The sequence below is a fragment of the Sapajus apella genome, unplaced genomic scaffold, assembly GCF_009761245.1.
Source record: "Sapajus apella isolate SASKATOON/1434 unplaced genomic scaffold, GSC_monkey_1.0 scaffold33, whole genome shotgun sequence".
NCBI classification, from domain to species: domain Eukaryota; kingdom Metazoa; phylum Chordata; class Mammalia; order Primates; family Cebidae; genus Sapajus; species Sapajus apella.
The window spans coordinates 2,276,701-2,303,010 of record NW_022436973.1 but is presented as its reverse complement, the minus strand read 5'-3'; the positions used below and the strand labels follow the sequence as shown (position 1 = coordinate 2,303,010).

The 26,310-nt window shown below is 42.0% G+C and overlaps 1 protein-coding gene across 4 annotated transcripts in view; it reads right to left on the bottom strand.

Moving 5' to 3' along the window:
• ZHX3 (zinc fingers and homeoboxes 3) overlaps positions 1 to 24,893 on the bottom strand; it is a 119,965-nt gene extending 95,072 nt beyond the window's left edge. For 2 of the 4 annotated variants that reach the window (XM_032294930.1, XM_032294934.1), the window contains exon 1: positions 24,738 to 24,893. The gene's annotated coding sequence lies outside the window, so the exon portion shown is untranslated. Of the gene's footprint in view, positions 1 to 24,087; positions 24,169 to 24,737 lie in introns of those variants that run through there. The other 2 variants (XM_032294937.1, XM_032294931.1) reach the window with 2 other exon arrangements.
• Between the last annotated feature and the right edge of the window lie 1,417 nt (positions 24,894 to 26,310).

The following is a 26,310-nucleotide window of genomic DNA, read 5'->3' as shown; positions in this document are numbered from 1 at the left end:
TGGGACAATAAGCAGTGACCCTATAATCTGCTTCCTCCCTGCCTACAAGTTTGGATATTTTAGGAGCTTTAGGATATTTTAAACAAGTTGTGATATTGTTTGATGAGGGCCACTGAAAAGGAAGTAAATACGTTGCTCAATTACAAAGTAACTGGGGACGTTAAATACATTGCCTCAGGTCATACAGCTAGCAACTGATGGAGCTGAGATTTGAACTCCAACTTTTTCCCCTATGCAGTTTTCCTTCCACAACTGAAAGAGGAGTTGAAAAAATTCAAGGTCAGTAATCCAGATAGAAAGAGATGATCCATGAGCAGAAGTCACAACAAATCTTAAAAATATGTAGTAGATGAGAAATGCTGCCAGAGAAAGGCAAATTCAGAATGACACAAATTTTGCAGAAGTAGGATTATGGCAGCATCTCTAAAAAGGTGGTGCACTACACCACGTTAGTACTGGATTGGAAAGGGTGGCTGGATCAATTTTTTAAATCTCTTCTAACGAAGATGCAATAATTATGACAGAAATGGCTACATTTTTCTTTGTTAATAACTCAGCAAGAGCAGTGCACAAGTACCATATAAAAGCTGTGGTTACAGCCAGGTGCACTGGCTCATGCCTGTAATTTCAGCACTTTGGGAGGCTGGGGGGGTGGGGGGTGGATCACCTGTGGTCAGGAGTTCAAGACCAGCCTGACCAACATGGTGAAACCCCGTCTCTACTAAAAACACAAAAATTAGCTATGCGTGGTGGTGGGCGCCTACAATCCCAACTCCTTGGGAGGCTGAGGCAGGAGAATCACTTGAACCCAAGAGGCTGAGGTTGCAGTGAGCCATGATCGTGCCACTGCACTCCAGCCTGGGCAACAAAACGAGACACTATCTCAAAAAAGAAAGAAAGAAAAAAAGTGGTGGTTACATAAAAGATCGATAGACTATATATATATATATATATATATATATAGTCCTCTATATATAGAAAGAGAGAGCAGGTTTGGAATATATGTGTGTGTATACGTATACACATACATGTACATACATATGTATATATGTATGTGTGTATATGTATCTATGTATGACACATGTGTGTGTATATGTTTATATATGTATATATTCAAAACCTACAAAATTTTTTGTATGGGCCATCAATAAAATTAAAACATGAATCTAAAAAAATGCACTTTTGAGCAATCAGGAAAATTCAAATATAGACTATTAGATGATATTAAAGAACTACTGTTATTTAGGGGTATGTTAATGGCACTCTAATTTTTTTTTAAGATCTAACATTCAAGCCTGGTGAGGTGGCATGCACCTATGAACCCAGTTAGGAGGCTGAGGCTGGAGAACCGCTTCAGCCCAGGAGTTCAAGACCAGCCTGGGGAACACTGCAAGGCTTCATCTTAAAAAATAAAAATAAAAAAGGTTCTATAATTCAATTACTATTAAAACATCCAAGTCATTTCATTTTCAATCTGGACTGAATTTGGGCATTATTGCTTATTTTTTACTGAAAACAGAGCAGCTGAATTATTATCAGTGTCAAAGCTTTGAGGTTTTTGCTGTTGTCTTTATATCCTCTGATTGGGATTTCTGAATTTAATGTCTAGTTACAGGATTCAACTTTTGTGACACGTTAGAAAGACACTGTCTCTAATATTTGAGAATAAGTATTATCTGAACATATTAAGCAACAGTGTACAGAACTGTCCCATTGACTAGGTCACAATGAGCTCTACAAAATAAACAAGTGCAAATGCTTTGTTGTCTAAACTCCTATACTTTCTAACCAATGACTAATAGTAATTTTGTTTTGAAATGACCAAAAAAGTGTTGGTCACAGTGTTATTTGCCACGCACAAAGGGTAAGAGAAAAGCACCTCTCCCTTAAACTAAAAGATTAAAAGCTTGGAGAAAAGGACGATAAGGTGATCATGAACTCTCTACTGTGTTTCTACAGAACTCACTTGCTCATTTATGATTCAACAGCTGCCATTTGTATGAGTACCTTTCAGTTTAGGAATGTAATTTCAACAATGCATCCATTTTACCCAAATTCCAATAGAGTTTTAAAAAATTGGATGCTCCATAACATTTCTTATAAAAGAATTTTATCAGTAACACTGTACTTTCTAGCCAATACTTAAAAAACTGTTGACTCTCTTTTCTGTAACTTTCTGGTATGTGAAAGTATCTCAGATTAATAACTCAAACAGTATACCCAAGCACTTTATCAGGTGTCCAGATGACAAGAAACTTGAAAAGATACTAAGTATGTTGGGTAACAGCTTGTCCAGCTAGAATAAAAGGTCCAATTGAACACACACAGAGAAGTGTGCAACTGTTTGGAAGCTGGTAAGACTGCCTGCTGTTATTTTTCTTCATTTACCTAGTGAGGTGGGAGATGAACATTGGATTATGGTGTCAAATACCAATATCAGATAGCATCTGCTGGGGGCTCTGATGGGTACAGCACAGCTACCCAAATACCAAAGGATTTGCTTTCATGAACAACTTTCCCCTAAAACTTTGCCTTGCTACTCAAAAGATGATCAGGGAGACCCACAACATCAGCACAACCTCAGAGGAAACTTGTTAGAAAGGCACCAGCTTTGCCTCATCCAGACCTACTGAATCAGAATATGCCTTTTAACCAAATTCCCATGTAATTTGTATGCATGTCACAGTTTGAAAAGCATGAGTTTAGAGAATTATTGTCAGTTTGGAGGGAGGTTTCCACAATACTCTTTCTTTGGCTCCTCCTGTTCCTCATTTTTACTGACGAGTCACATAAGAATACTGAAGAATCCTCATCAAATCCCAAGTAAAACTAATCTAGAAAGAAACAATTGCACAAGCACCTCTTGGAAGAGTCCAAGCCTGACAGCAGATCATATAAAAGAATATAAACAACCAGAGATCTGCTAAGGAAAAAAAAAAGCAAGGCATACTTTAATGTATTGCTACAAATCAGACCACTTCTAGAGAACTGGCTATAAGTCTGGTCACACATGCTAATAGTAACTGACAGAGAACTGTGGTGAGAGACAGGGAGGGAAAGGGATCTGGAAAGTCTATCAAAAGGAATGGCTGAACTGAAGGACCTTAAACCTGAAGAAGAGGTGACAATGTGGGGACATCATGGTCATATTCACACATTTGAAAGATTGTCTCAAGACATTTCATTCTACAAATGTGTTTTTGAGCATCTGCTATGTGCCAGGCACTATGCCAGGAGCTAAGGATACAGAGTGAAAACCAAAACTGATCTCTAATTTTCTGGTGTTTCTTGACTAACGAAAGAAACCTGCCTGTTGTTCCAGAAAGCAGAATTCAAGACAACTAAGGCAAGTGGGAGGGCATGGGCACCATATAAGGAAGCCCCTTCTGGTCAGAAGGCTGCAGCTTTATGAAGAAATGAATAGACCAAAGTGCCCAGGCTCCCCAGGGCTGGGAAAAATGCATTAGGGAAGGATGACCACCTCCCAGGGTGTAGTAGCTAAGGGGACTAACAGGCCAATGCTCATATTCCAGGGTTAGAGGATGCCTGGGGCCAATGACAGTAATCTAATATATGATTTGTTTAGAATTATGCTACTTTCAATTTTCCTGAGAACAAAATTTTTAAAACTTAACCACAATTTAGGATTAGCGGCTAAATTTTGTATGTAAATGATGGTATGCCTTAAACTTATGAGTAAATGATGTTTAATTTATCTTTTAGTAATAGTTTTTTGTTATTGTTGGTTTTGTTTTTGTTTTGAGACGCAGTCTCACTCTGTCTCCCAGGCTGGAGTGCAGTGGTGCAATCTTGGCTAACTGCAACCTCTGCCTCCAGGTTCAAGTTATTCTCCCACCTCAGCCTCCCAAGTAGCTGGGATTACAGGCACCCACCATCACACCCAACTAATTTTTGTATTTTTAGTACAGATGGAGTTTCACCATGTTGGCCAGGCTGGTCTCAAACTCTTAACCTCAAGGGATCCACCTGCCTCAGCCTTCCAAAGTGTTGGGATTACAGGAGTGAGTCAACATGCTTGGCCTTAGTAATAGTAATATTCAACCTAAGATTGAATAAAAATCCACATTATTTATTTTATTGAGACGGAGTCTTGTTCTGTTGTCAAGGCTGGAGTCCAGTGACACAATTTCTGCTCACGGCAATCTCTGCCTCCCGGGTTCAGGTGATCCTCCCACCTCAGCCTCCCAAGTAGCTGGGACTATAGGCATGCACCACCATGCCAGGCTAATTTTTGTATTTTTTGGTAGAGACAGGGTTTCACCATGTTGGCCAGACTGGTCTCGAACTCCTGACCTCAAGAGATCTATCCACCTCAGCCTCCCAAAGAGCTGGGATTATACATAAGCATGAGCCACTGTGCCCAGCCCACGTTAATATTTTAAGTAACAACTCCGTATTGATGACTTATTTCAAATGTACTCTTCTCTCAGCTAACCCTCAAACTACTCTATTTCCTGTTCCTTGATGGAGCTTCAGAGTTGCTCATTCCACTACCAAAATTATCCTAAATAAATAAAAATTCCATTTCTTCTTCCAGAAAAACAAAAGAGGGAGGGGTGGGGAAACTAGTTACCTGAGATGCAAATAAATAATATTTATAAAGAAAAGTAATATATAAAACACTTCAGTGTTCAACAAAACCACCAATCCTTTTCATAGAATGCAGCAAAGCTTAAAAAATAAAATATAATATCCAATATTTAAGGAAAATTGAGAAATTATCATATATAATTATTCAGGCTATGTAGCAACATGGAAAAATATTTATGATGACATGAGAACAATACAAACTTGTATAATTCTAGCCATATAAAATTATGCATGGATGTGATCAAAAAACAGGAAAAAAGAAAATCTACGAGTTTACTTTCTAGAGTGTTCGAATTCCCTTTTTAAAAAATTTAAAATTTCTATTTCACTGTTGGCTGTACAATAAATGCTTTTACAATAAATTCATAAGGAACCAAAATAACTGTAACTTACTGTAAGAATTTGTATAGTCGCAAGAAATGAAATAGCAAAAGGTGACACACACAGTTTGATATTCACATTGTTGGTTGTCCTTTATAAAGCTATTTAAGTTCATAACCAACCAAAAGTAAAGATAATGAGATTCATATTATTAAAAGTGCTTAACATTTGCGGAAAGCAAAAAGGACTTTGCACAGCAACTGCTCATGAACTTTGGGTAAAAGCAAAACTAAATTTCTGGAGTCTATTTTGCTTTTCACCTTATTTGATCTCGCTTAACATCACTCATGCCAAGTTGAGTTTTTTTCCTCTTCTTTTCCCTTCTCCTCAAGTTCATAAATGTGAAGAAGAAAAAAAAAACAGCAGCTCTGTTACAGTCCTCACTGTTCTCCCAGCAAAGCTATGAAATGCGGCTTTCTGGAACAGGCCACAGAGAACGTAAGATAAGAAAAATATCCCAATACTATCTGTCACCACAGGGATCACCAGAACTGAGTTGACTTAGGGCCAAGGGATCTGGGCTCAAGTTTTCCACATCTTTAACATAGAACTAATACTGCTTGCCTCAAAAGGTGATGTCATAAGAAAGTCCCTAGCACATGGTGATGCTCAAGAAATGCTCATCTCATCCTTTTTTCCCACCTTCTGCTACACACATGCACATAAGCTCTGCCCATTCTAAAATTACAGGGGTACTTAAGTCTACTATTTCCCAGATACCCACTCCAACTTTCTCTACCCTGCTCTCTGCCTTGACAGGCTAATCATTATGAAATACATCAACAGATCCCTATGACCTTGACCTCTGATTGGGTTTAGCCAATGCTAAGTCCCAGAAAGAGATCAGGGGAGGAAACGAGAGGCGAGGGAGGGAATAAGGTTGGGGAATTCATTCTACTTGCACCAGATGCATCCCTCAACCAAGTCACTGCTCCTCTCAAGGTAGCCTCTTGCCACTTGACAATGACAATCTTTTCTGGCTCAAAACTACTTTCATCCATTTGTCTCTTTGGAGCTAGGGGTAGTAACAGCCACCATTACTATAACCCTTGGCTCCTGCACTATTCCTTATGGTTTTCTCTACATCCCGCCCATACCTCTTGAAGTAAATTCGCTTAGAATTATCCTAAGTTGAAAATGCCAACTTTCCTGTTGGGACTCTGACAGATAAAGTCCTACCTATAGAATTCGAGAATCATTTATATCTTGAATCAACACAGGGAGAATGGCAGTTCTGGGGTTTATTTCAGATTGAGATGCATGTGCAGGCAGGATCTGTTAATTCTAAAATATTCCCAAGTATTGACAATTCAGAACTCCCAAGGCTAGCCTATGTGCCCCCAATAGACCTGAAGTAGTCCCACACCTGAGCCATTCTCCTCAGACCCCAGAGGAATAACATCAGTTTCTAAACCCTTGGAGCCCTGTGAATTGAGCAAGAAACTCTAGGCCTCCTCATGTCTTAAATCTTCAGTCCAGCCTCAGTCAGTGAGTCCCAGTTTTATCTCAAACTAATAAAGGTGTCCAAATTACCAATCTCTCAGGAACTGAGGGAAGGGGAAGCACAGCGGCCTCACAAACATCCCATCCTTCCAATTGTGCCATGGTTTAAGTGTGGATTTAAAAAATAGAGCACAAGAATGGACTCTCCAAAACCAAAGGACTGTGTTTGCCTCTGACAGAGGAAAGAACGTGAAGTAATCTCCCCCACACCTTTCTCTTCCTTCCAATTCCCAGAGCAAGTGAGGAAATGGGGGCCTAGTTACCCAGGGTAAGTTTGTAAGGCAGAGCCAGGACTGAATACAGACAACTCACTGCCAGTCCAACTTTAATGACAACAGTCATATTTTCTCCCATTTGTTCTGTGCTGGCCAGTTGCCCAAAGGGGAGTTAAAGGAAATGTTCCTCAATTGAGTCCTAGCCCACCATAATGAGTCAGACTTTTACTGGTTTAAGATGAACTTACGAGGTCTAGAGTGGCCGTAGACATCCAAAGACTAAAGAACTCACAGAGGTTTCATCTCTTTCTATTGAGTCTAAAGATATACAGCCAAGGACAACCTTAGCTATCAGTACCCACCACATGCAGAGGGCTCTTCCAGATGCCTTGGTGAGTTAAAAAGAATCCCCTGAATCTTTTTTTTAATTTATATTTTAAGAAGACCAGAGAAGTAAATATGAAGTACAAGAGAAAGGGAGCTATACAGAGAGCATTACCCAGCAGAAAGGCATTAAAGCAGCAGGATAGTGGCACATTAGGAGCTTGTTGTTCCAGGTGACATGTGAAGCATGAAGCATGCCCCAGCCTTCCAAATCTCCATTTCTCCATCATTAAAATGAGGTCAATAACACTATCTACTATTAATGACACTGTTATTATTAGCACAGGGTTAATGATACATGTAGCAGTCCTTACATAGCACAGTGAGGGTTCAATACATGCTTGCCTTTATAATCAGACCCAACTGAATTTAAGTCTCCTCTAGCTGGAAATCAAATTATAAGGCCTCTGGCATTCTACCTGCACCCTAGGGCTTAAACACCTTTGTTTACTTTTAGACGAAGTATATTACAATATTAACAAATGCAACAAAACATAATGGTAAAACTATGCTAGTAAGACCACTGAGATAGAAGCACTTCATTAAATAGATGTTTTAGAACCTGCATTCAGAGGGGAGTGGGTGTCTACCAGAGGAAGTTCAGGAAGGGACTGAACCACTAGAAAAGCTAACAAAACCTCAGGATGATTCATTAGGATCAAAATATGCAGAATAAGGAGGGAGTTTACATCTGAGGAAACCAGGGATCCAGAATCTGAAGAGAAGGAATTGGAAGACCAAAGGGAAGAAAGCTTCTTTAAGTACTTGAAGGGCTGTATATGTTTTATATGGTGGGGAAAATTCACTAAGGAAGTCCAGTGGGTCAAGAGTCCCAGGACAATATTGTGGCTTCCGGTGAGGAAGACTGTTCTTATGCTGAGGAGTGTCCCCTACATAAGAAGGGGAGTTGGCATCTCACCAGTGGGCATACTAGAAAACCCTGTGGTCACTTCCTACCTGAAAGTCTGCAATCTTAATGTCTTATTTGGACACCAGAAATAAACATAATTGGGAATGGATAGAGTACAATTCCTATATGCCAGCATTTCTCACTCTGATTAACAACAAATCCTTGAGAGAATAATATAAGGGCTCAAATTTTGTCTGCTATTACATTTACTTGGGCAGTCGTATTCCATTTGAGAGGCATTCTAGTTAAAGGTAAATAAAAACTCCATGATTTTTTTTTCTTAAAATATATCAAAAAAGGAACAAGTATAATCTGTCACATGATTTTGAGTAATTATGCTAAGTGCTTCATTTAATCAAAGGCATCATTGCTTTTTTTGCTCTGCTAGGCTCAGAAAATTAAACATTGAAAAATATCAAGAAATATTCTAAAAATCACAGCCACTGGGAAGAAAGTGATTCAACATTTTATTTTTCTTTGTTCCACCTGCCAAAAATGATACAGTGAATTGAATTTGGAACTGAGAGAAAGAAAGAAAAAAATTCAAGAGTAGAAAAAGACATATGAAAGACAAGCATGAGGCTGGGCGCGGTGGCTCAAGCCTGTAATCCCAGCAGTTTGGGAGGCTGAGGTGGGTCGATAACTTGAGGTCAGGAGTTCAAGACCAGCCCAGCCAACACAGCGAAACTAAAAATACAAAATTATTTTTTGTCTCTACTAAAAATACAAAAATTAGCTGGGCATGATGACAGGCACCCAGTGACTCGGGAGGCGAGGCAGGAGAATGACTTGAACCTGGAAGGTTGCAGCAAGCTGAGATTGCACCACTGCACTCTAGCCTGGGTGACAGAGCGAGACTCCGACTCAAAAAAAAAAAAAGACAAGCATGAGATTTTAGTGACATTAACCACGCAAAGCCTTCCCGAAACTCCAGATGTGTGATTTGTATACCTAAGCATATACTGCAGTCTCCACCAGCACTTTCTTTTTCTTTCACCACAATGAGTTGGGTAGCAGGAGGGAAGGATATAATATAAAGGCAGAAGCTCATCTTTCATTCAGTCTATTTGCTGCCTTAGACAGCTATCACAATTCAGCATAAGAGAACGTTAGTGCTCATTACCATGGAGGCAATTGTAATGTCAAACCCAGAATTGTGGAATCACAAAATACAAGACACATGTAATGGGCTTTGGGGTGGGAGTGAGGGAGTGGAGATCCAAATTACTAGGCAAGAAATGCAAGTCTTTAGAAGCCCTTTTGAAGAAATTCAGATTCTTGGTCATTTTTTTCTTTCAGAAAATTGAGACAATTACTGATTATTTCTAGTAAAATTAATCTCTTCTGTTCATAGAATACCAGAATTCCAGCCTTCAGAGCCAGCAAGAAATGAATGCCCTATTAAAGGATATACAATCAGGTGTAGATACCTTTATTATAAAGCGTGGCTTTCACCTGAACTGTAGAAAGCAATCTTTGTCCTAGATCAGGCAGTATTTCATTGTAACTCTATCCCTCAAGCACTATTAGACTGGGGAGACAAATAAGTAAACACAGTGCTAAGTGCTATCATAGAGGTAATCTACTTTATGCTCCAGGAGAAATGGAAAAGGAGGAGAAGTGGCGCCTAACGAACCCGAGGGGTCAGAGGCGGCTTGCGGAGGAGGGGAATCTGAGATGAAGGTGGAAAGGCAAGTAGATGTTGGCCTAATGAAGTGGGGTAGGGTTTATTCTATGCAGAGGGGTACAGGGGAAGCCAGAAGGACCAACTGGAAACCCAGAACCCTGGGGAATGCTAACATTTCAGGGATGGTCTGAGGACCTGAAAACCAGAAAGGGGCCACAGAATGAAGGGTCAGAAAGACAGAAGAGCTAAGGAGGAAGGCCTCTCAAGGCAGAAGTGACTCACAGTGTGAAGGAATGCAAGCCAAGTCAGACGAGGGCTAAAGGCCTAGACTCAGGTAACAACAAAGTGCCTTGGGTGCCGTTTGCCTGAGACATTTCAAGGAAGTGGCAATGACAAGAGGCCAGAGTACAGAGGATTGAGCTGCAGGAGGTGAGGAAGCAGAGACCATGGACAAGGCTACTCACAGGAAGCCTGGCTAAAAACAGGGAGTGAGCTAACAGGAAATACAGGATCAAATGTATTTTCCAGCCTGAACCTATTCTCTGAGCTCCAGACTTTCATCTCCTCTTGAATTCCTCCTTTTCCCTCACCCACTACACTCAATTTATACTCTGGCCTTCCCTCTACCCATTCTCCACACAACAGTCTGGGTGGTCTTTTTAAACTATATATCAAGCCATCATACGCCATACTCAAAATATACAATGGCTTCTCATCGACCTTAGAGTAGACCTTGCTATGCCCTGTAAGTTCTTGAGTGATATGGGCCCTGCTTTGCTTGCCAATATCTTCTCATGCACCTCTCCTCCTGTTAGTCTTGTACCAACCTGGTCTCCTTTCAGTCCTTGAACTCATTAAGCACACCCCTGCCTTAGGATATTTGCCCTTCTTCCTTCACCAGGAACCAGTCCCAGGCCCCTAGGCTCTTCCCAAGCTCTGTCCATCAAGGCAGGAGCCTCTTCGTTCCCTCCTGGGGTTGCACAGGTCATGCCTCACTCTTCTCAGAGCCCCCTCCACCATTTTGTGCAAATAAACACCCACACACCCCAAATTCACCTCCCATCCAGTAGATGCAGGCAAAAGGTGAGTCACCTATAAAGGAATAGGCCACCACACGTGCTCTTCCACCCTGTGCCCAAGGGTTTACTTCAAACCAACTTTTTCAAAGCCCAGGTTTTCCAGCCCTCCCAGTGGGATATTTCCTGGTCTCACGACTAGCGGCTTCTCATGTCAAAAGACCCAGGCCCTAGCTTATTTCTCTGCTGCCTGTTAGTTGTGTGGCCTTTATCAAGGCACCACTACATCAATTTTCTTATCTTAGAAAGGTAAACAGTGTCTGCCTCCCTAGCTTTTAAGAAGCTCACCACAAATGTGTGTGAACACCCAGTTCTCAGCTCCCTCTTCCCTGACCCAGGGGCCTCTCTCTCACCTTTGCATCACTTGCCTTCTTTACCATGAACAAGTCCTAGGCCCCTTGGCCCTTCCCAAGCTCTGCCGATAGAGGCAGGAGCTTCTCCATTCCCTCCTGGGGTTGCACAGGTTCTGCCTCACTCTTCTCAAGCCACGTCAACCATTTTGTGTAAATAAGCACCCACACACCCCAAATTCACCTCCCATCCAGTAGATAGAAGCCTCTTCTCAACCATCTCTCCTTTGGTCTTAGTCACTAGCTCCCAACCTAGGCCTACTATACAAACACCTCCCAATCATGCCCTCTCACTCTCTTATCCAACACCGCTGGCTAGTCACTGACACCCAGGGCAGTTTCCAAACCTTGGAAACCATGATTTGAAGATGGCAGAGCACCATTAGTCTGGGCCCCCTCCATCCCCACAGTTGACTGGATTTTAAATGAGCACAGGTATGTCTACTGTTTTAAGCCACCGAAGTTTCAGCACGGTTTATCTATTATAGTAGCTGGTGTCTCTCTATACAGCACAGGCTGAATTAAATGGCAGGTGGAGAGAAGGGAAAGGACTCTAATGGTATGGAAGAAACCCTGGGGCTAGGATTAGGGATGGCCCGATGACCATCTCCATTTACCCTCTTCAAAGCACTTTAAAATATGTTTTCTCATTTGACATACCTTCATCAATACTTACTATTGTTATTAACAGTTTACAAATGAAAAAACGGACTTAGAGAATTAAGGTATGTCCAAGGTCACATCGCTGATAAGTGGAGAAGCCAAACTGGACACAGGACCCCTGACTCTCAGTCTAACAGCATCTTCCCTACAGCATCTAATCTCTCAAAGCCACATTCTAGTGCCCCATCAGAGACACTCAACTAAAGTACAAGGGCGCTAGAATGAAACAAAAAAGTATAGGTAGTCTGGCAGAATTGATAAAAGGCAGATTGTGGAGGTCTTTGTAAACATCAGACTGTGGAGTATAACTTTCATTCAATACACAATGAGGAGCAAAAATTGACTCCTACTTCCAAGCTCCACACAGTAATTTTATACCTTCTCTTTCTTCAAAGACCCTACTGCATCATCTACCCTTGGCTATCAGCGGATGCCAATGCTCCACTTCACACCAAAAAACAGAAGCTTTTACAAGGGCAAAAATTCCAGCCCCCTGCCTTCTATAGACTTCTCTGTATCCCCAAATAGCCTTTCCTCTTTCCACACAGTCAAATGAAAGAGGCACCCCTCCTCTGGCAACGCTACTGGCCATCTCCTGTGCTTGTCCCTCCATCCACAGAAGAGACCCTACCCTGTTCAATTAGTTATTCTTTCTCTTCCTGAATCGATTTTTTTTCCTCTCACCTGGCTCTTCCTTTCTTCGGCCTCTGAACATGCTAGAGTCCCTCTCATCCTAAAATCACCTCTTCCTTGGGAAGCCCATAGCCCCCTCTTATCCTCACACTTCCTAGCTGAGCTCCTTTAAGCATCATCAGCAGCAGCAAACACACATCTCGACTTCATTACCATGGATTCTCTACTCCACCCCCACCCACGGTAACATGGTGGTGGGATGCTGAAACATTCACCTCCAGTGATACCTCTTAGGAGCTAAATCCAATGTACGATTTCCAACATTTCTCTTTACCTTTTTATGGCACTGAACACTGCTGCACTTCTACCTTCTTGAAATTATCCCCTGCCTTAGTTTCCATGACCCATTGTCTCTTGATCTTCCCCCTCTGTCTACTCCTACTTGGTTTCCAGTACAGTCTCCTCCCCTCTGCCTCCCCATTAAATGTTGGTATTTCCTGGGGTTCCATCTTTATACTTCCTCTTACCTTACATACTCTACTTTCTCTGTGTGAAATCATCCACAAACATAGCTTCAACTGACAGCTACACACTGGTGACTTCCACACTTATATATCTCCACAGTCCAGACCACTCATGTGAGTTCTCTGCAACCCGGCTACATGTGCCTGCCAGTATTTCCACCTGGATTCCATGGGCAGCTCAAACATGGCTACAACCACAGCAAGCACCTTGTTTACCATGCTTGTTCCTCTTATTACTGCATCCACAATGAGAGCATTTATTGAGTATTGTATCAGTAAGGGCTCTACAGAGAAAATAACCAATACAAAACACAACAATATATATGTGTGTGTGTGTGTGTGTGTGCGCGTGTGTGAATGGCTATATGTACAAACATACAGATATACACACACTAAGATTTATTTTAAGGAACTGGCTCATGCAACTGCAGGGCTGACAAGTCTTAAATCTTTTGGGCAGACCAGCAGATTAGAAATTGAGGCAAGAATTGCTGTTGCAGTCTTAAACTCCCCTACTCGAACAAGCACCCAGGAGACAGGGTCTGGCCTCTCACCTCTATATCCCCAGCATCTTGCACAGGCTTGACAAACAGCAGAAGCTCAACAAGTGTTGGCTAATGGCCAATTGGGCATAAAGCAAGATGTTATTAAATGAGAATGGGACAACAAGATGAATCATGATGGGGAAGAATCAAGACTTGACCAAGGACTAGGTTACAAATCAAGACATAGCCCTTCTGCGGCATTCGTTTGCCAGGATTACCTCGTCACTATACTATGACTGAACAAGGACCATTACATAGATAGAAGCACATCCATTCAATACTATATTTGAATGTCTCAACAACCCTGTGAAGTTGGCATGGCAAAGGAAAGATCACATTTTATGAATAAAATTGAAGTTCAAAGATTAAGGGTCTCATCTAGGCTGCTACAAAAAATACCTACAACAAAAGGTCTTAGTTCTTCAGTGATATGCAAGTTAACGAAGACCATTAAAACAAAAGAAAGTTGGCCAGGAGCAGTGTTTCATGCCTATAATCCCAGCACTTTGAGAGGTCAATGTGGGCAGATTGCTTGAGCTCAGGATTTCAAGCCCAGCCCAGCCCAGCCTAGACAGCATGGCAAAAGCCCTCCTCTACAAAAATTAGCCAGACATGGTGGCGCACAACCTGTGGTCTCAGCTACTCAGGATGCTGAGGTGGAAGGACTGCTTGAGCCCAGGTGGCAGAAGCTGCAGTGAGCTAGGATCACATCACTGCCCTCCAGTCTGGGCAACAGAGCGAAGCCCTGTCTCAAAAACCAACCAACAACAATAAAAAAGAGTCAAAACCAAAAAGTAACAATGCAGTTCAAAACTCCTTATCAGCCTAAACCTGCAAAGAGTAAACATATATTCCACTATTTACAAAGAATACTTTTTTATTATAATTATTGTTCTGATTAATTTTTGTACTATAATATCATGGTATGCATTGTATTATTAGAATTATACATCCATTGTTGTAATAATAAATTTCTGGTTATATAGTAAACATCCAGAAGTACTGTTTTCTGAAATAAAGCTAATATATATTAAATCTATGACTTTTTAGAGATAACTAGCCCTCGGCACCACCTAAGTAGCTAGTTTCCTTATTTATTAATATACATTAGAATTAGTGAAATGTTAATCTTCAGTCCAAGCATTGTATTTGGGAATGTGATGGCATTCTCTGAAGCCACAGAGAAGTGAAAATGTTCCATTAGTCATTCTCCTTAAAGAAGACAGAGCTGATTACCCACAACTCTATTTGCATATATAGTAAATTGACCTTTGCAAAGTTCTTTTGTATGTAGTCTCATCTAGTCTTACAAGAATCTTAAAAGCCAGGGCAAATCCTTTTTATTTCACTTGACAGAAAATAGGGTCAAATGCTTAAGGTCATGTAATTAATAAAAGGCAAAAGTGGGACGAGACACCAGGCCTTTCTGCCCCTAGGCCTACAGTCATTCATAAAGCTCTCATGGCTTCCTGGCCATAGGTCCACCAGACTGTGAGTGCCGTGGAAGACCATGTCTGATTTGTTCTCCATTGGTGTCCAGCATAGTATCTCACATACAGTAAACACACAGTAAGTATGTTATTTGGTGAATTACTGAAATCATTTTCTTAAGTGGCTTTAGTTACCTGTTCGGTAAAATGGGGCACATGGCATTGCCAAATATCCTGGCTTTTCAAATGGTATTGGCATTATCAGGAATAAACAAAAAGAAAATGCTATCTTGTCTAAACTATATATGTTGATTCTCAAGGGTATCAGAATTCTGGGCCAGGGCCATTTTAGCACAAAAGGTAGCAAGTAGCATGTTTTTCAGCTTCCTGGAAAATTAAGAGTTGAATGGAGGGGTCAGGTGAAAGAGCCTTAACATGGGAAAGAAAAAACTGAATGCAAGATTTCAGGCATAACAATGACCACCGGCAAGGCTGGCACAATGGTCCAGCAATAACTAGCCTACCATGGCAAGAAATGGGCTTGTCAAAGGAGTGAGGACTGGTACACACACTAGTGAGAGAGAATCCACTCTGTGACAAGAAGACATAGCTTTGAGTTAGGCCAAACACAGGAACCAAGTGTGCAGAGGTCTAGAGCAGAAAGAGCCACCCTGGACATGGCTTCACAGCCTTTCTGTAAAAGCATCCGTGCTTAGCCACCTAGAGCACGGGAGAATGAGGAGCAGCTAGCCTCCTTCGGTTTACTGTGGCCAACCTCACAGGGATCTCCTGACCACATTGCCAACCATCCCAGAAAAATATACTCAGAAATGAGATGGTGAGTACTCAAAGTCCTGCTAACCTAGCAAACTATTTATTTCCTATGAAGACCTCATTAACATTATTTAATGTTCCATTTCCCTCCATTTTAAACCATATATTCAAATATACACATCCCATTGTCATTCTGTTTTTTATCCACTGCCATACCACTATATTTCCAATTCTTTCAGATATCTACTATGATCCCAAGATCGTTTTCAGCTAGGCTTCCATGCCCTTTTCCACCATATATTCCTTAATGTGTCATGCATTAATTACAGAAACAAGGTACCCAAAGTAATTGAGTCATTTCAGATAACCGAGGGCTAATTCATTAAGCACTATGTTGTAGTCTTGCTAAAATAAATGATGCCTTAGTAAACAGAAAATATCAAATGTAATTTACTAGTTCCAAAATTTTACTCAAAATTCAAGATCCAGTCTGAATACAAATATCCTCTTAAAGCATCTTCCAATCTCTTGTTGCCACCTCCATCGACCACTAGAAATAACCTCTCTTTCATCTGTGATCCTACAACATTTTGATCATACCTCCTTCACAGCACATAGCATGGTCTGCTTGAGGTTAGAGATTTAAATGCACCTTGACTAACTTTTTTAAAAGTTCCTTGAGGCCATGGACCCTCTTTTCAACCCCAAAGTACCTACTTCACAGCAGGAATACAAACACTTCACAAGGTGAATACTCTTAATGATTTAAACATTATAAAGAGCACCATACTACAGCAGAGCCTGCAAGGGTTCCTGAGCTCTGAAGGGAGGAAAAGTATGACATTAAAGAACATGTTGTTATCAAAACATTCATTGGTCTGTTCAGTATTTCTCAGCTTTAGAAGAAAATGTTTTTCTAAAATGGAAAAATAGGATTTTTTTTCTCTAAAATGGAATCACTTTTACAAATCTCAACTTGCAAACTGAAAGTTCTGGTTGAATTGGCATTGCTAATCCTCCACAGCCTCATTTATAGGCCTTATGATGTAGATTTGACTGGCTCCTGCAGTTCACCGAGGAGAGGAGACAGTGAGTGGAAGGATGTGGTAGCTGACTGGACTGCAACTGAGGTGCTACTATTCACCAGTTTGAAAGCCAGTCTTCTCAGTCCAAGAGGAAATAAGAAATGGAATACATAATAGAGCAAATCAAGTTTTAGGCTCAAGGTCCATAGCAACCACTTCAACAGTGCTGACAACCTTCTTTTCCCAAAGCTTTAGTGTTTGGGTATGATAAACCAGGTGGTAGGTATAGCGTTAAGTAATTCAAACACTGCAACTGAAATTCATAACCTCCTTAATAGCAATAGGGAAAGTCTAACTGGTTGGCCAAGAATGGCTAACTCCAAGTTCCTTCGTGAGCAGCTATTCTTTTGCAGCTATTCCTCTCCTTGTCATGGAAAGGAAAGAATTTTCCCAGGGAAAATAGGGAGAATGGGACAGTAGGGCTACCAGTATGATCATATTAAATATCTAATCAAATAGACAACCCCTTGGGGATAACAACTGTTCTTAACTTTGGCTTGTTGTTGAGTAAAACTTTGTTTTTAAATCCAGTATCTTCAGAGACAGAATTGTGCACATAAGTTAATTTTATGAATACCTAAAGCACTAAACATGCTGGTTTGTGATTGAAAGCTTTCTAAATTGCATAGCTTCCTTCTCAGCCTTTCCGAACAAACTAAACCCTAATTCAACCTATTCCTGTTGGACATGAAAACAATTATAATCAGTTGATATATTCAGAGACCACCAAAGCAAACAGGAATGTTTATAATAAATGTCTCCAAACAGCTATACTTTGAATTATTTTGTAGAGCGTTTCTGTTTCTGTCATTACCAGCTGTCCCTTCCTGCTGTTGTCAGTGTGTTTGCCTCTGATAGAGCATTCCTATTCACTGTTTCTGGTATCAGATGTATCTGGAAAGCCAAACTCAATTTTAAGTGTCATGGGCTAAGGCTCCCTCCCACCACTCCCACCTCCTTCAGACCCAGGCAGTAGGCTTCCAAATGCCATGTTCTTAATCACTATAGCTGCATTTCCCAAACTTCCCTAATTATAAAAAATTACCAAGTGGGGAAGGTGTTAAAAATACAAATTCTCAGTCTCCTCCTCCTAAAGATTGTTGTTCATTGGGTCTGGGATACAGCCTAGAGTCTGTATTTTTTTTAACACACATCCTCACATGATTTTCATGAACAAGTTTAGAAACACAAGATGACATGCCACTAGTGTTGCCCTCTTGAATTGGGATTCCTTCAGAAGTATAATGAACCTGGGCCATGGTCAATTCCTTCCCGAGAGACCTTACAACAAATAAACCTTCCAGGTCACTACTTTTCCATCTCCCTCAGGCAAAATCCCCTGATTCTTTGAGATTCCTGCAGGGTAACCAAAACATCTCATTACTGGGATCCCTGACCCCACCTCATTTGCTGAAGATTTGGGCCCACCTTCCTTTTCTCCATCCTAAATATCCTACCATCCTTCTGATGGCTTCTCTGACCACACAGATGGCCCAAACAACTCTCCAGCCTCTCAGTTACTCAACCTCCTTAAATTCAGCCATCTTCACTGAGTTCACTTCATTTCAGTCACGTATCTGTGGCAAAACACAATCCCAGTAATTAACTCCTCCAACTCTGAAATCTCTATTCACATGTCCCTCTGTAGCCACATCTTCCTATTACTCGATCACTCCACATACCCATTCCTTGACTTCAACACCACTGGTCCTTTTCACCGCCCCATCTAGCCTAGATACCCTTAGCTATCACGTCAGTCATTCCCTGGCCAATACCCTAGTTCCTCTGCTCAGCTGTGTTTCTGCCACTCACCCCAGCAAACCCCAACCCTGGCTCAATGCAACAATATGCCTTCTTTGCTCCTAAAACCAGGCAGCTGAATGTTACCAGTGCCCCAGTCAATTCATGGTCCTGTCTCAATAGAGCCCTGCATACTGCCTAGAGATCATGGACATTGTGTCAAGTTCATTACCCCTCAATGGTATGTCAAGCCTTGTTTTCCTCCAACCTCTTCCCATTTATTCTTAGTAGATCTCACTTCTATTTCACAGAGATGATAACCACCACCAGACTGGCACTTGCTCATAAGGCATCCCACCAAAAAATATAACTGTGCCCAGATATTCCATCATGTGAGCTGCCAAGCCCATCATGCCTAAACTAAGTCTACTGTTCACTTGGTTATTTGAAACAAGCTCCCTGGTAGTAAGCATTACTGATATAAACAGTATGCTGGTGAATATCTTTCTAGTGCCAAAAAAAATTGAAATAGTATAGCCAGCTTCTTGAAAGATCTCTCTACCCTAAGAATCCTTCAAAAGATGAGGAAGAGTTTTTTTTTTTTAAGTTTTGTTAAATGCTTACTTCACAAGCATTTAACAAGCTTAAATCCAAACATAAAGTTGTCATACATCAATAGAATAATTATAAATCCCAACCCAAATAGTTAATTCTCTGATAATTTTTATAAATGCAAAATCATGGTCAGTGAAAGAACACTAAGTTAGTTATTGTCTGTCATTCACTCTTACCCAAATTCTAAATTGTTGGTGAGATTACTCAGGTCTTTTCTTCAGGATTTCTTTTCTCATTATAATAGTAATAGCTAACATTGATAATTTTTTTGTGTATAATTCTGCTCCTCAAAAGATCCAGTAAGAACTATTATTTTTCCCCATTTACAGCTGAAAAAAAAAAAAAAAACAGACTTAGACATGCAATTTTCCCAAAGGCTTACAGCTAGAAAGTGGCAAAAGCAAAATTAAAACACAGAGCCTGAAAGCAAACTAATCTAGATGCTTTGACATAGTAGTTATTAACAGAAACTTCCTGGGAGAATATAACATCCTAACCCAAGTGTTCTTATTTTTAATGCTTTCATATATGCTCAGAAACATAAGAGAACCCATCAGGGATTAATATTACAGAACATTTCATATTCATTCCCTGCTGCATTCATATCAGAAGGCAGTAATGAATAAGAGGGAAGGTTCTAAAGTCACATTGCATAGATTAAAATCCTAATTCCACCATATTCTTAGCTATGTAACTTTAAACATTACTTAAATTCTCTTAAGTTCAATTTTCTCAACTAAAAAAATAGAAGTAGTAATTACCGTCATCACCATACTGGGTTCTCCCAGGGATTTAGAAATAATGTGTGAACACACATAGCAGTGGACCTGGTACATAGGAATTCTCAAAAAAGTTAGCTATTTAAATAATTATTCAAAATGTTTTGAGGCCCTACACCTACTGGATTCTGGGCAGAGCACAGGACTGTACCATAAACAAGACAAGGCTGTCCCTGCCCTCCTAGATCTTGTAGTCTATTGGGGCAGTAGACATTAAAGAAGGAAGGAAACATATAAATGAAGTGCTATGAATTTTAGTGAAGTGCCAAGCAATAAATGCACATGTACTGAGATAGAGGACAATGGGGAAGAAGTTACTATAGAAGTGGTGAACAGGGAAGGCCCTTCTGAGGGGAAGATGTTTTAGCCGAGACTGGATGTTTGGGAAGATCTTTCTATGAGACAAGTGGAGGGAAGCGACTGTACAAAAGACAAAAACATGGCATGTCTGAGGAACTGAAGGTGTTCAACCTGACAACCACTGTAAGAAAGGAGGGGAGCCTGGAAAGGGCATGAGTCAGGGTAAGTGTGGATGTGAGTCCAAGTGCAGTGGAAGTCACCAAGCAGTGGCGTGGCATGCTTGGGTTTACTTTTTAGTAGGATCATTCTGGCTGCTGTGAGGAAAATGTTCTAGAAGAAAGCAACAATGGAAGCTGGGAGACCAGCTAGGAGGCAGCGGAATCATCCATCTGGAAGCGGGGTAATTAAGAAGATGGAGAAAAAGAAGGGTTTGAGATATTCTAGAGGCTAGGCCAAAAGAACCACACCGATGGGTTGGATGTGGGGTGAGGAAATGAGAAGAATCACAGACAACTTTCAGGTGTCTGGCCTGAACAATGAATAGACAATACTAACACTGAGACAGAGGCCTGGAGGGGAGAGTAAGGAAGGGTCAGGAATGAGGAATGCCAATTTTGAACCTTGAGAGGAATACTGAGAGATCAGTTCTGAACATGTGAAGTTTGAGATCACTGGAACAGGAAAGTGGTAGCTGAAAATGCAAGCCTGGAACCAGAGAAAGGGCAGGGAGACATAACAGAAAGAGTCATCTGCATCCAGGGGGTACTAGGGTCCTGGGAACTGATGAGATCATTTAGAGAGAGAATGTGATGAGAGAAGGCAGGTAGCAGAGCCATAAAAGAAAAGAAATAATAAGAAATCACGGTGATAATTTAAAACTGAACATGGTAACATAGCCCACAGAAAAACACATAGAACTGGCTCAAATACATGCTCAATAAATACCTGTGGAACAAATATAAATTCTTAACACATCCTTTTAGGCCTTTAAAAAGTAAAATTTTCATTTAGGATTCCCCCTTTCCCACCATCACCACCAAGTTCTTGTATCTTTGGAGGATAAGAAAAACAAGTTTTTGAAGGTCTCTGTTTGGATTGTGTTCAAGGAGCTCCTTTTTCTTAAAAGTAAAAAGCAACTCTTTTTGCTAAAAACTCACAAAAATTAAAAGCGATCTACCTGAAATTCAAACCTTTGAAAACCTTACACTCACATTACAACTTCTTTGTAAAAATTCTGTCCCAAGATATGTTTTCCAACCTCATATATTAAAATGCAATTATACATTTTACTACAGATACTTCATCTTGAAAGATGAAACTGGTACTTTCAAACGTTCAAGAGTCACAGGAGAGATGTAAAATTTCAAAAGGTCAAGGATTTATTTTAAAATGTTAATTTAAAAAAAACAACAACTTTAAGTATACCTGCTAGGCCATGCAAAAACTGATAAGCAGGGAGATGAAAAGGACAGAATTGCCAGGATAATAAGTAAATATGAACAGCTATTCCCCAAATGAAAACACATTAAAGCTATTATATATCTGGGTATCTGTTGACACACATACAAAAAAACCCACTATGCTCTTGAGGCTTATACTATCACTATGAACTACAAAAATTGAAATCACAGCTGTAAACATAACTGGGAAACTTTATACTTCTCAAAAATGACCAATGTGACACAGGGATAATGTATAAGAAAGCACGCCAGCAACATTTGACAAAAATGTTCCTTCCCTCAATTGTTCAACTTAAATCAAGACTGTAATTCTTTTTAAGATCATAGCCTCACTTTGTAAAATTCTTCTTCTCAGATGTGGAAGAGAAAGGAATATCCTGACTTTTAAGATACTGTTATTTTACCTCGTAATATAGCTACCTAAAAAGCCTAGAAGGCTACCAGCAAGGTCACATGAATAGATGGATAATGAGCATTCATTCTTTCCTTCATTCATTCAACAAATATTAAGTACCCGCAATGGGCCAGGTGCAGTTCTGAGCCCTGGGGATATATCAGTGAAAAAAAAAAGTCTCAGCTTCTGGGTTAATGAGGGAGAGAGACAATAAACCAACAAATCAATATGTATTACCAAGTGGTGATAAGAATGGCAGGATAAGGACAACAGGGAAATTGGATGTACTTGATAGTGTGGTCAAGTAAAACCAGAAAACCTAACTTTTGAGAGGCCTGAAGAAATAAAGGAGTCAACCATGTTAACATCCAGGGACCAGAGTTCCAGACAGAGGGAACAGCTAATGCAAAAGCACCGAGGCTGGAGTATGCTTGACTTTTTTCTGTGATAAAGTCTCGTTCTGTCGCCCAAGCTGGAGTGCAGTGGTGCAATCTCAGTTCACTGCAACCTCCGCCTCCCAGGTTCAAGCAATTTTCCTGCCTCAGCCTCCCGAGTAGCTGGGATTACAGGAACATGCCACCATGCCCAGCTAATTTTTTTTTTTGTATTTCTAGTAGAGAAGGGGTTTCACCATGCTGACCAGGCTGGTCTCGAACTCTTGACCTCATGATCCACCCACCTTGGCCTCCCAAAGTGCTGGGATTAAAGGCATGAGCTTGAGGTTTTTAAGGAACAGCAGAGATCTGTCTGGCAAGGCTCGAGGTGAAGACAGTTGTCAGGGAAGAGGGTTAGCCTGGGAGGGGACAGCAAGGCCTTCAGATTTTACTTTAAGATGAGAAGCTACTGGAGGGCTCTAAGCAGAGGACTAACATCTGACTTTTTTGAAAGGATTGCAAAGAGAAACACAAGTTCCTACTCATAAAGCCAAGATATATCTCTCACAATCTAGTTATAATTGAAAGGAAAAAAAGCACAGAATAAAAGTTGTATAGTATGATAGCATTTTTGTAAGAAAAAAAGTCTACGTGGGAACAAGGCTAAAAGGCTTAATACCAAATTGTGGTTTACTATGGTTTGTGGGATTATGGGTTTTTTTGCAATGCTTTTCTTTGTTTTTCAAGTTTTCTGCCTTAAGCATGAATTACTTTGGTAATTTTTTAATGTTATCTTTAAAAAGAAAAAAGCATTCCACCATGAGACTTCCCTGGTCTGAAATCTTCAATGTGAAAAACAAAACAAAACAAAACAAAACAAAAAAAACTAAAAACCAAAAACCAAAACAACATGGGGAACATTTTTTTCCAAAAATTACCACACTTCCCATGCAATGTTTGCCTGTCATGAACCACGGCACAAATCAAGCCCCGCTCAATGTATCAAGGTCACAAAACCAACTTGGTTAATATGTTGATCATTACACAGCGGCTCTGTCCTCTACAGCAACTTTGATACCATCTTTCCAAAGCAGCAACAGAAGGGCCCTTTTCATTCATTTTCTAAGTCTCTTTGATACTATTTTGCGCTTCTGGATTTTTCCACTGTATGTCTCTTAGAAACAAATTAAGCTCGAATAAGTTGTTCCAGCTAATGAAGTGCGTTTTTGGCTCCTTCTCTGTGGTTCAGAATTATCCGGCAAAATACCAATTGTTTTAGGACGCATTTTCTCTTAGTTTTGAAATATTGCAATACTAAGTTACCACAAATAAAGAACATCAAGATAACAACACACAAAAACGTGTATAAATGGAAACTACTGTAATCCTTAAATTGAGACTGTGTGGATGTCTCATGAATCAACAGTTAGTATATCTAGATAAATATATACTATGTGTTCACATAGATAAAAACAGAAAGGAGTATTCCTTCCCACGTCACTACCCCCACCCCAAGTCATAAATTTCTTGCAGGGCACAAGCCCAGGGCAATCACTGCTCAGAAATGCAAACCATGCAACTCAAAATGACTCAAGCTCTCAAACACTTCCCACCTAAGTCCCACATCCCATCCACTCCTCAGTCACTTCCAACATGCTTCCCTGAATGACAGTCCCACACTGGGAAGGCTTAACAAGCCCCAAACTCCACTCACAGGCCACTCAGGGAATCCGGGGACCTAGGGCCGACGCGTGGTGTTTTCGCATGGGCAAACAAGGGTCCCAAGATTCAGGATGCTACTGTACCCCGCATACTGGTTGGAGTCCCGGCTCTGCCGCCTTCCTTGGTCGAGCTGACACTCTTTACACTGGGGGCATGGGCTGCCACATCCCAGCAGCGTGCAAGGGCCCGCGGGCGTGGACGCAGGCGGCTGTCGGGCGCACACGGGGGGCGCCCACTCGGGCACGCACTCTCACACGGTCAGGCGGGCCTACGCGAACGCCCCCGCTTCCCCTCCACCACCCTTTTTTGCGCCTTTCGCGAAGGTGGCACGCGGGGCTACCCTGACCCCCAGGACCCCTGGACGCCCGCGCCTGGAGCCTGGGGGGTGATGACAGATGGCGGAAGGCGGGGCTCCGGGGGGAAGGGGCGGAGCCTACCAGCATGGGGGTGCTGGCGGCTGACAGAAAGACCAGTGGCAGCCAGCAGGAGGGGGCTGACGGAGACTGCGGGCCGGCCGCGGGCCAGGCGTGGCGGGAAGGAGCTCGCGGAGACACAGGGGCTGACAGGCAGAGAGACAGATAGACATCGGGGACTGACAGCCGCGGGGGCACGCGGGGCCGGCTGGCCGTGGCGGGCGCTCACCTGGCAGCGGCGGCGGTGGCGGCGCCCGCGGCGCCCGCGACTGGGCCGCTCTTCCCGCGCTGCGGGCCTCCCTCCCCGCGGCCGGGCGGCCGGGCGGGCGGCCGGCGCAGGCCCCGCAGAGGCGGCGGCGGCGGCGACGCCGGAGCCGCGGACTGCTGAGCGGCGGGGACGCAGCTGCACCAACCGACTCCGGGCTGCTCGGCTCGGCTCGGCGGCTTTCGGAGGTGCTCGGCTCTGCTCGGCTCTACTCGGCTCTGCTCGGCCTTGCTCGGCTCGGCTGGGGGCGTGGCCCGGGGCCCCCCCGCCCAGGTCGCCTCTGGCAGCCGCGGGGCGTGGTTTTCAAGCTGGCGCGAGCCCCCTGACGTCGCGGGGAGCGGACCTTGCCCCGGGCGCATGCGCGGGCATCCTACCAGCTCTTCACCCTGCAGAGGCTGAAGAAAACGGGGAAGGAGGGGCTGGGGGCGGATGCTGCAGTCCCACAGGTTCCTGGCTTTTGTACTCCATATCCTGGTCTTTCCAGAGGACCACTTAAGGAAGGTCACACCAGGTTACACTTTCAAAAGGATGTGTATGTAGGCTTGCAGGAGTTCTGGCTCCTGTCTGCCCCTACTCCTCCAATTCCAGTGTTTCCCAACAAGCGTCGCCTGGGAGTGGTCTTTTATTCCCCCCAAGGCTTCGCTGCAGTTTTTAATGTTTTCTGGTTTCTTAAAAATAATAATAAAAAAAAAACCCTAACTCTTGATGGCTGCTTTAACATTGAATCTTCAAGTACCTGAGCTTTCAAGCATCAGTCCGCCTCCTCGGGTCCACTAATACCGTCCTTTCTTCATAGCTATTGTGTAACCTGTAACGCTTGGGATGGGGATGGACTCTTTCGTAAATTCTTGTCACGTGTACCAGGCACCTTTTTAGTTATAGAACCAAGTGTGCAGCAAATAGGCTCAGAAAGTGGCTCCAACCTTTAGAATCCGGTGGTTAGTAAACAGCAGAAGCTCTACAATCTGACACACCTGGTGGGAATCCCAGATCTGCATTAATCTGGCAGGTTAATAATTGTCTGAGTGACTTTGAACATGTTAATCTCTCATCTGTCAAAGGGCAATGAAATACGACTAAACCAATAGGAATATTAAAAGAGTTAAATGACAGCACATTTGAAGGTTTCCTCAGAGTGCTTGGTGTTAATAAATAAGGCTGACTTTAACTTCAAGTAACTTTAGAACCTTCCGATACCAAAAACCAGGGAGCATATACACAAGTGTGAGCGACGTGTCCAAGTTAACAAGTCCGTAGTCAAACACCCATACTTCTGCCTTAGCTTGCTCCTTTCACAACCTTCCCTACCTCAGTTCATGTCAACTCCATCCATCTGGTGACTCCAGCCAAACCATTGGAGTCCTCTTGGACTCCTCTCTCCCTATCATATCCCACATGCAATCCATTAGAAAAGCCTGTCAGCTCTACCTTTAAAATATCTCTTTTTCTCTTTCCTAGAATATTGTAGTAGCCTCCTACCTGTTCTCCCTGATTCCACTCTGCTCTCATAGAAGCTTCTCTCAACACAGCAGCCAGA